The following is a 10,653-nucleotide window of genomic DNA, read 5'->3' as shown; positions in this document are numbered from 1 at the left end:
AGATCAGCCCAGCCCAAAGATTCGCTTCACTTATGCTAGAAGGAAGGCTAATCAAGGTGCTGTTAGAAGAGAGTGAGTTGGCTTGGGGTGAGCTGGAAGTTAGTTACAGGGAGGGGTAAATCAGTAATTGGGAAATAAGTTTGTTAGTCCTTGTGGTGTGTGCTGAGTTTGTTATGGCAGCCTGTTAGTTATCCTTGGTTATTTAAGGGAATAATTGTAGAGGGAATGTATCTGGAAATCATTTTGTGGACTTCATTCCTTGGGAGAGCATCCTTTCCTCTCAAAAGAAAGGAGTTGTATTGAAGTTACACTGACTTGCAATACAATCTATCTGTTCTTAGCTAATTTTCTCTTTCAATTGTTTGCTTGCTCTGTTTTTCTGACCCAATTCCCAGCAAATTGGTATCAGAGCAGTGACGATCGGAGCTGAAAATGGCGAGACTCACCAATGCTCAGCGCATGGATTTGATGGAGCAAGAGCTGGCAGAGATTCCGGCGAAGGTATCCCAGGAAATCGCCTCTGCTCTAGCTGCTCTCAAGTCGGATATTAACACTATCCGTACAGAGGTACGCACCACCGCTATTCCGGGCTCTGGGCCTCGAGGATCGAATGGAGGAAGCTGGGACAATCCCTTCTCTGCACAGCACATCGAGTATGGCGAAGGTGGTGCTCAGGGAAATGCGAACTGGAAATTGCGAAAACTTGACTTACCGTTGTTCGATGGGATAAACCCAGATGGGTGGATCCTCTGTGCGGAGCGGTTTTTTCATTTTTACAGGTTAACGGAGGAGGACAAGCTAGAGGCGGCAGTGGTGGCGCTCGAGGGTGACGCGCTGCTCTGGTATCAATGGGAGCACCGTCGCCGCCCTTTGCTGACGTGGGAAGCTTTGAAGCAATTAATCCTTCGCCGATTTCGAACCACCGCCACGGGGTCTCTCCACGAGCAGTGGTTAGCCCACCAGCAAACGGGAACAGTGGTGGATTATAGGCGTCGCTTCATCGAGTTATTAGCTCCGATTGAAGGGGTTCCTGAAGAAATTGCAAAGGGGCAATTTATAAATGGGTTAAGTGAGGAGATTCGGGTCGAGGTCCGTTTGTTGGATCCGATTACACTGGATCGGGCCATGGAGCTAGATTTGCGGGTTGAAGAAAAGCTGAGATTGAATCCGCGACCCAAACCCGTTTCTAACCCATACACGTGGCGTCATCCAAATCCTACCCCACGATCCAACCCAATCTCCCAGATCTACAATTCTCCAGGCCTAAACACGACCCTAAACACAAACCCATACTCCAAAAACACCACCACCACCCCCAAAAACTCCGGTGAGATAAGGCGACTCTCTGAGAAGGAACTCCAGCACAAGAGGGAGCAGGGCCTATGCTTTAGATGCGACGAAAAGTGGATTATAAACCACAAGTGCCGCCGCCGTGAGTTAAGTGTCCTGCTCACGGTAGATGAAGAGGAGGAGGAGTGGGAGGAGTCCGGCGAGCCGTCGGCGGTTGAAACCACGCACCCACTACCTAACCCAAACACTAAACCCACACCTACCCCAAACATAAACCAACCCGAAACAGAACCCATTAACCCGAAGGTGGCTCTGTGCTCGGTCATGGGGATTACGAGCCCTAAAACCATGTGCATGGTGGGGACGATTAAAGACCAAGGCGTGGTGGTGATGATAGACCCAGGGGCGACGCATAATTTCGTCTCCTCCATGGCTGCGCAGCACCTCCAACTCACATCAACGAATTTTGGGGTGACCTTGGAAACGGGTGACTTGGTGCAGGGAAATGGTGTGTGTAAGGGGGTGATTTTGGAGGTACAAGGGGTTACTATAGTAGAGGATTTCTTGGTGCTTCCCTTAGGCAACTCGGATCTAATTTTGGGAGTACAATGGCTTGAAAAATTAGGCACCACCATGACTAATTGGAAGACTCAATCTCTCAAGTTCCAAGTAGGAGGGGAGATGGTCACTCTGAGAGGTGATCCTCATCTGGGCAGGACTTGCATCACTCTTAAGGCCATGATTAAGTCCCTGCAAAAAGAAGGTCATGGGTTCTTGTTGGAATGTAATCACCTGGGAAGTGTAGTAGAGGAACCACCATCTATCCCGGCACTCTTTCAGCCCTTGATTAAGGAATTTGACCAGGTCTTTCACATGCCCGAAGGCTTACCTCCTTCTCGTAAGATTGAACATTCTATTACCCTCAAGCATGGAGCAAATCCCATAAGTGTACGCCCATATCGATACCCACAATCCCAGAAGGATGAGATCGAGAGATTGGTGGCTGACATGCTTCGAGCAGGAATTATTCAGACATCAACTAGTGCTTATTCTAGCCCCGTGTTGTTGGTCAAAAAGAAAGATGGTAGTTGGCGATTTTGTGTTGATTACAGAGCATTGAACAAAGACACAGTACCTGATAAATTTCCTATTCTAATGATTGATGAGTTATTGGATGAATTGTGTGGTTCTGTCATTTTTACAAAACTTGATCTAAAATCTGGGTATCATCAGATTAGGGTCAGCAGGGAGGATGTGCCTAAGACTGCTTTCCGTACCCACGAAGGGCATTATGAATTTTTGGTAATGCCCTTCGGCCTTACCAATGCACCCGCCACTTTTCAGTCACTTATGAATAAGGTGTTCCGGCCTTTCTTGCGCAAGTTTGTCTTGGTTTTCTTCGATGATATCTTGGTGTACAGTCCAAGTGAAGAGTCACACCTTGATCATCTCAGACAAGTCCTTGAGACTTTGGCAGCCCATCAGTTGTATGCGAATTTTAAGAAATGTGAGGTGGGGAAGTCTAAGGTGGCTTACTTGGGGCACGTAATCTCAGCAGCAGGGGTGGAGGTGGATGCCACCAAGGTTCAGGCAATGGTGGAATGGCCGATGCCCACTTCTATTAAAGCATTGCGTGGCTTCCTTGGTCTCACGGGGTATTATAGGAAGTTCATTCAAGGATACGCACTCATTGCTCAACCCTTAACCGATCAATTGCGCAAGGATTCTTTTGGGTGGACTGATGAAGCTACTTCAGCCTTTGAGGCACTAAAGGCCGCAATGATCAGGGCCCCTATTCTTGCAACTCCTAATTTCACTCTTCCTTTCATTGTGGAGACAGATGCTTCAGGGCATGGTCTTGGAGCTGTTCTTTTACAAAACCAACATCCTATTGCTTTTTTCAGCAAAGTCTTGGGGTTAAAGGCTAGAGCAAAGCCCATATATGAGAAGGAGCTCATGGCCGTTGTGTTTGCCATCGAGAAATGGAGGCATTACTTATTAGGAAGGACTTTTGTGGTGCGTACTGACCAGCGCAGCCTTAAGTACTTGCTGGAACAGAGGGTGGTAGGCCAAGCTTACCAAAAATGGGTGAGTAAGCTCTTGGGGTACTCATTTGATATACACTATAAACCGGGGCTGACAAATAAAGTGGCTGATGCTCTGTCAAGACAGCATGATACCAAGGTTGAATGTGCTTCTCTGGTGACTTCATGTGGGTTACAATGGCAGTTCATTCACTCCTTCATCAAGCAAGATCCCACCATTCAGCACCTCACTACTCAGTTACAAGCTGGAGAATCAGTTCCCAAAGGTTTTACTCTGGAAAATGGAGTTCTAAAATACAAGCAAAGGGTGGTTGTTCCTAAACACAGTGATCTGACTACAAGGTTGCTGCGTGAATACCATGACTCTCCAATTGGGGGCCATGCCGGGGATTTCAAGACTTACCAACGGCTAGCTAGTGAATGGTATTGGCAAGGTATGCGCAAAGATGTGACAAAGTATGTTCAGCATTGCCATATTTGTCAGCAAAACAAGGTATCCACCTTGTCTCCTCTTGGTTTTTTACAACCTCTCCCCATTCCCGAGTTGGTGTGGGAGGATATTTCCATGGACTTTGTGGAGGGACTACCTAAGTCCTTGGGGTGGGATACCATTTTGGTAGTTGTGGATCGTTTGACCAAGTATGGTCACTTTATTTTGCTTAAGCACCCATATACTGCTCAAATGGTTGCTAAGGTTTTTGTCAAGGAGGTTGTGAGATTGCATGGCATGCCCTCGACTATTGTGTCTGATAGGGATAAAATATTCTTAAGCATATTCTGGAAAGAGCTCTTCAGGCTACAGGGCACTAATCTTCATCGTAGCACCGCTTACCACCCGCAAACTGATGGCCAAACCGAGGTGGTTAACAAAGGGGTGGAGTCTTATTTGCGTTGTTTTGTGAATGGGAAACCCTCTACTTGGGCAAATTGGCTGCATTGGGCTGAATATTGGTACAATACGGCTTTCCACACTGCTACTCAGTGTACTCCTTTCAAGGCTTTGTATGGTAAGGAACCCCCCCGTTTGATCAGATTTACCCAGGGAGCTACTGCCATTTCTTCTCTGGAAGATCAGTTGCAAGAAAGAGATGCTATTCTAGATGATTTGAAGTACCATTTGGTGCAAGCTCAGGCTTATATGCAGCACTATGAGAACAAGACTAGAAGGGAAGGAGATTTTGAAGTAGGGGACTTGGTCTATCTCAAATTACAACCTTACAGGCAACACTCTGTAGTAAGGAGGCAATCTGAGAAGCTCTCTCCTCGTTTCTATGGGCCTTATCAGGTGTTAGAGCGTGTTGGGAAGGTGGCATACAGGTTGCAACTGCCCCCTTCTGCCAAAATACACCCAGTCTTTCACATTTCTCAGCTTAAGAAGGCCTTGGGACCTGGTCAGGTACCTACTGCCCTGCCTGCCCAGCTCTCTGCTGATTGGTGATGGATGTGGAGCCAGATTCTGTCCTTGGGGTCAGGAGTACTCAGGCTGCAACTGAGGTTCTCATTAGGTGGAAGGGGCTGCAAGACTTTGAGGCAACTTGGGAAGACCATGATGACATTGCTGCTCGCTTTCCTCACTTCCACCTTGAGGACAAGGTACTTTTTTGGGTGGGAGGTATTGCTAGAGATCAGCCCAGCCCAAAGATTCGCTTCACTTATGCTAGAAGGAAGGCTAATCAAGGTGCTGTTAGGAGAGAGTGAGTTGGCTTGGGGTGAGCTGGAAGTTAGTTACAGGGAGGGGTAAATCAGTAATTGGGAAATAAGTTTGTTAGTCCTTGTGGTGTGTGCTGAGTTTGTTATGGCAGCCTGTTAGTTATCCTTGGTTATTTAAGGGAATAATTGTAGAGGGAATGTATCTGGAAATCATTTTGTGGACTTCATTCCTTGGGAGAGCATCCTTTCCTCTCAAAAGAAAGGAGTTGTATTGAAGTTACACTGACTTGCAATACAATCTATCTGTTCTTAGCTAATTTTCTCTTTCAATTGTTTGCTTGCTCTGTTTTTCTGACCCAATTCCCAGCAGTGTCTTGCGCTTATGTCACAAGAGCATTCGAACATTGCCCAGCACAATAGATAAACTTATTCATTTGCGATACCTTGACCTATCGTATAATTACGAGCTGCAGTTTCTTCCTGCAACAGTTTGTGAACTAATCAACTTTCAGACTTTAAAATTAAAGAAGTGTTGGAGCTTAAAGGAGTTGCCGAAGAACTTGAGAAAACTAGTGAATCTAAGGCACTTAGATCTTAATGATTGCTTCAATTTGAGTCATATGCCACCAGGAATGAGCAACTTGATTTGCCTTCAAAGTCTATCAAGGTTTGTTGTGTGTTTTGATACTACTGCGCCTGCATGTAGAGGTATGCTGGAAGACTTGGAAGTTCTTACCAACCTCAGAGGCAATCTTCAAATCGTGATGATATCTACTGATCCAACTCATGATGATGCTAAGCTTTACTCAAGCCAGGTATGTCATCAAAGGATTGGAATATCTGAAGAGTATTAAGATTACTGGTTGATCTGCAGCACTGTTAAAAGGCCTTCAGCCCCATCCTAATGTTAGATGTTTAACATTGAAACAGTATGAGGGGACGACATTTCCAAAATGGGAGTCTTCAGAGGACTTGAGTACTTCTCTTGTGAAAGGTTGCAGCGTATCCCTTTGTTAAATTATGTCGATTGCGTCATCTGACAATCCTTGAACTTAACAGCTTAGATTATTTGGAATACATCGAAGAGAGTAGTGGTGGTGGTGATAGTGGAGCCTTTTCTGCATCATCTGGACCGAGCACCACTTGGGCAGATGATCAGTCAATGTCATTCTTTCCATCCCTTGAATCACTTTATTTGATAAATCTGCCAGAGTTAAAAGGATGGCAGCGATGCTCTTCTGGAGACTTGGATTTGCAATTGAGCTATAATGAACAAAACCGACCATTTCTCTTACGCCCAGTACCATATCCATTCCCTCGTCTCTCTCTTTTGGACATCAAACACTGCCCAAACCTAACTTCCATTCCTCTTAGTACAAGTTTGCAAAAGTTGATTCTATGCTGTAGTTCAGATGAATCAAATTCATTTTTGTCCTATGGGACAGGGATTTCACAACAGCTGACCATTGGATTTGGCAAAAATGAGAGTCTGACAAGTTTGTTTATTGTAAGAGAGATATTTCAGAACCACCTATTTCCCTCTCTTAGTAGCTTGGAAATTCAGGGATGGAGTAAACTGAAGAGCTTGTGTGGAGGAGGTTTGTGTAGGAGTTTATAGGTACTACGCAGCGGAAATAACATGAATCATATTCATACAGTACCTAAACCAAGGATCTAATGCATAACACATAAAGCACAAATAATCGTACCTTTGAAGCGTGATTCCACGTGCGATCGAGCAAGAACAAAGGGAGATAAAGAACCTCAAGCGTGATTCCTCTACTTGGTCCACGGGCACAGATTAAGACCTCCACTAATGCTAGTTAGTCGCGAAAGAACACTTCTATCGACCTTCTACGGAGATGAACGAACGATCAACTAGCCAAGAACCACCGCGCAACACCACGTGGCCACTAGGGGTGGCCGGCCGTGGGTGAGAGGGGGAGGAGAGAGGCGTGCGTGTGAGAGAGGGAGGATGAGGGCTTTTGGATGGTGGTTGCTTGATTCACAATTCACTGTATGTCAATTGTGACTTGTATAGTGCAACCCTAGGCAAGGCTATTATTTATAGATCGCATCTCTAAATAATAGTCCAAGTCCAAATCCAAGCCCACTTCCTAATCCCACTCAAACTATACTTAGCCCACTCATGCTTATGACTAATTGAATGCTCATGAGGCCCATTAATGGGCCTCTAACTTGCTTAACCCAATACCCTTGTGTGTGACCAATATAGGATCCATTCTAAAGGGCTTTGGGCTATTTGACTAGCCCAAAGATCATCTCTCATAGTCTAGCAACAGAGGATGACGCCCCAATAGAATGAACTTATTATCTCCATAATAGTGATCCTTGATATATCTAGTAATTGCACTTATCGAAGACACAATTCCTTCAATCTCCCACTTGTCTGAGACAAGTGCACAATATTCAAATTCCTTAAGTCATTTTGTGTCGATTTGATAATATGATTGCATCTTATGTAATCTATATTAATCTACAAATCATTTCTTGAAATCCGAGTTAGAATTACAAAACAAATGGTTACTATGTAACACATTTGAGCACGGCCATGCATTTTCTGAATTCTCCCTCTTCAAGAGGCCAAAACATGACACATTCCTAATTTAATAGGTAGACTCTATCCAATCTTGTGGCAACCAAAGCTCCCACTCAACTTCTGAAATAACCAGGAAACACCCTTTATAATCTCCAGTTACGGGAAGACGTTTGAATGTACCACAGTTATATCATCCATTGAATGAAATCAATGTTCCACTCATGTCAAAAGAATCCACTAATATATCCGGAAGTTCTATACTTGAACTTCAAAGTTGGTCTATAGTTCGATCATGCATCATTCATGCATATCCATGTGATTGACCGAGTATCACTACACTCCTATAGCCCATGAAACTGCGCTATCCAATCAATCTTAACATGCTAGTTCAGTATAAGAAATCATTTATGTCCACTTTAATGATTCCGAACTAGGAACTTAATAATATATGAATTTAGTTCACCTGTGGGGTTTCATTCAAAAGGTCATTAACCTAGTGAGCCCATCAATTCATAATTATTTTGGACATTTTATTTAATCTTGTAACCACGATTAAATAAGATTGAAACTTTGTTCCAATTGATAAACATAATTCTGCAAGCTAATGTATTTACTTTTGTAATATGCTTTCTCAAAACATACACAACCAAAATTACATAACTTGCTTCAATCCAAGAACCTTAGTATGACTCTCATACCTTGGTCATGGAAGGGGTTTAGAAAGTAGAGTTCATGAGACATTCTCATAAACATGAATTTTGCAATTTCTAAATCTTATAATCATTTTCATCTCCATACACTAAGAATTTTCCTTCGCCCTTTCGTAAGGAACTTTGGAATTTCTAATTTGTATTCCAACGTTACATTGGATTTCGATTGAAATCTATCATCACTTGTTCTTTAAAACACGTGAATTAAATAGACGAGTATAGTCCATGGTATGCATGATGCATCCTTTGCGAATTGCATAAGCATCATCACTCAAAATCTTAATTTCATCAACCTTTCTTAAAGTATTGAATCATTAAGCAATGTGCCATGTTACAAGGGATTGAAAACTCTTTTCAATATAATGTTGATCTTATAAGAATCTTATCAATATAAGCTTCTTAACCAAAACTCAAACATCTTTCGAGACCTATCTATATAGATCTTGAATCCCAAATGTACTCATCTTCTTCTTCAAGGTTTTCATACAAAATGCGATAGCCATTACTTGATCCTTCATTAGTTGCTCTTTGTACTAGGCCAAGAAGACTTCATAGCTCCCACTAAACATCTTGTACATACAAGACCTTTTCTTCATTTTACAAGAACATCAAACGATTTGATTAACTCATAAAATTAAGAACATTAACTCCCTGATGCTAACTTCAATCTAATATTGATCTTTTAGGCATCCCTAGGATTATTGGATCTTCAACTTTTGATTGTATCATATACAAATCTTCTTTCATGAACAATTTCAAGAAAGCGTTTTGAAATCCATCTACCAAATCCTATAAGGTAGAAATCACTAAAGTATCTTTAATAGATCTTTGCAACATGACTAATGTAAAGGTTTCATCGTAATCATAGTCATACTATGAATTAGTTGAATCCTTTAACAAGTCTTTGCTTTAGTTAGAAAACGTTTTTCTTTCTTGTCTGCTCTGCTTACAATGGGTTTCACCCAATTTAGGCAAATTATTCAAGTGTCATACGCTTGCTTACAGACTTAGAGTCTATTTAAGAATTCATGGTTTTTACACCACTTGGAGTCATAACTTGTCAAATCATCCTTATTACTTGCATAATCATAATGTTCCAAAATGAATATTTTAGAACTCTTAGTCAATATGAAATCATATTTCTTTGGCTAAGTTTTACATATGCTAGTCATCATTGTGGGTTTTTATGCAACAATTGAAATTCATACAACAACTTTGTTTAGTTTTCAATGAGAAATGACAATAGAGGATGTGCACTTGGAATGTACTACCTTCGACACATGGTTATTAATCCCATTACACTTAATGAGACCACGCGTTGTCATTTGTATCATGAGGTGAATCATGCTCATATTGTTGCTGTTATTCGATTGCTTCTCGAATTTCTTCAAGAATTTCGAAATTACTTTTCTTGAACTCTTTCAAGGCTCTCGAACTTTTCAAGATTCTTATACTCCCACTTGCCTTTTGAGGAGGCATATTTAGCATAGGGTGAACCAATCATGGTTTGAACCACGTTTGTTTGTTGCTTTTCTCAAACTCTTTAGAGATTTACACTACTCCCACTTGACCTTTTGGAACAATTTCCATAAGGGCACCTACTTGAGCAACAAACATTTTGTGCTAAGTATGGTTTGTGTAGTAGTACCCCGTGCTCTATATAGGAATCGAACGTGCATCAAACGATTTAATACATGTTTTATTCCTTTCTTTGTAGAAAGACTTAATAAGAACTTTTCTTATCCATATCACATATGAAGCCTTTGCTACATTTGATTTGGCGTATGTAGTTTTTGTTTAGTTTTGTAGCTTATCTTAAAAGTATATCCCTTGAACAATGGTTGGAAGATAGGTAATTTACATCCATTATCAAAATATATCTCATATAGATTGATAGCTTCCTTCATAAACACTTCACAAGGTTTTCTTTCGGATTTTGTTGTAAAACGATTTTATAACTTTTGGATGTTTATCAATGTTTTGGCTTAAATTCTCATTATTACGATCATATCGCAATATTTTGAATGTGTTGCCAAGTACATGTCTTGACTTAAATTTTCACAATTACAATCATATTGTAATGTAATCATTTTCTTATCAAGTTGATACTGAACTTCATACTGAACATTTTGAACTTTTCAAAATCTTCACTTCCATGCTTCAACTAAGCATAAGTAGTGATCGTATCACAAATGAAGTTTCGTTGTCCGTCTCTAGCCTTTGAACCTTTGGTTTTCTTACATCAATATGTATTTGACCTCGAGTTCACATCATCATTTCTCTAAATGGTGACTTAGTCATAATTTCAAATTAGAATGTAAATTACATATATCAATAGATTCATAATCTAATGATATTGAAAGTCCATCCCTTTGGATCTTCCGCATGCAATTTTCAT

The sequence above is a fragment of the Chenopodium album genome, chromosome 27 (assembly GCF_948465745.1).
Source record: "Chenopodium album chromosome 27, dcCheAlbu1.1, whole genome shotgun sequence".
NCBI classification, from domain to species: Eukaryota; Viridiplantae; Streptophyta; class Magnoliopsida; order Caryophyllales; family Amaranthaceae; genus Chenopodium; species Chenopodium album.
The sequence above is the reverse complement of the archived record's forward strand: the minus strand, read 5'-3'. Positions refer to the sequence as shown.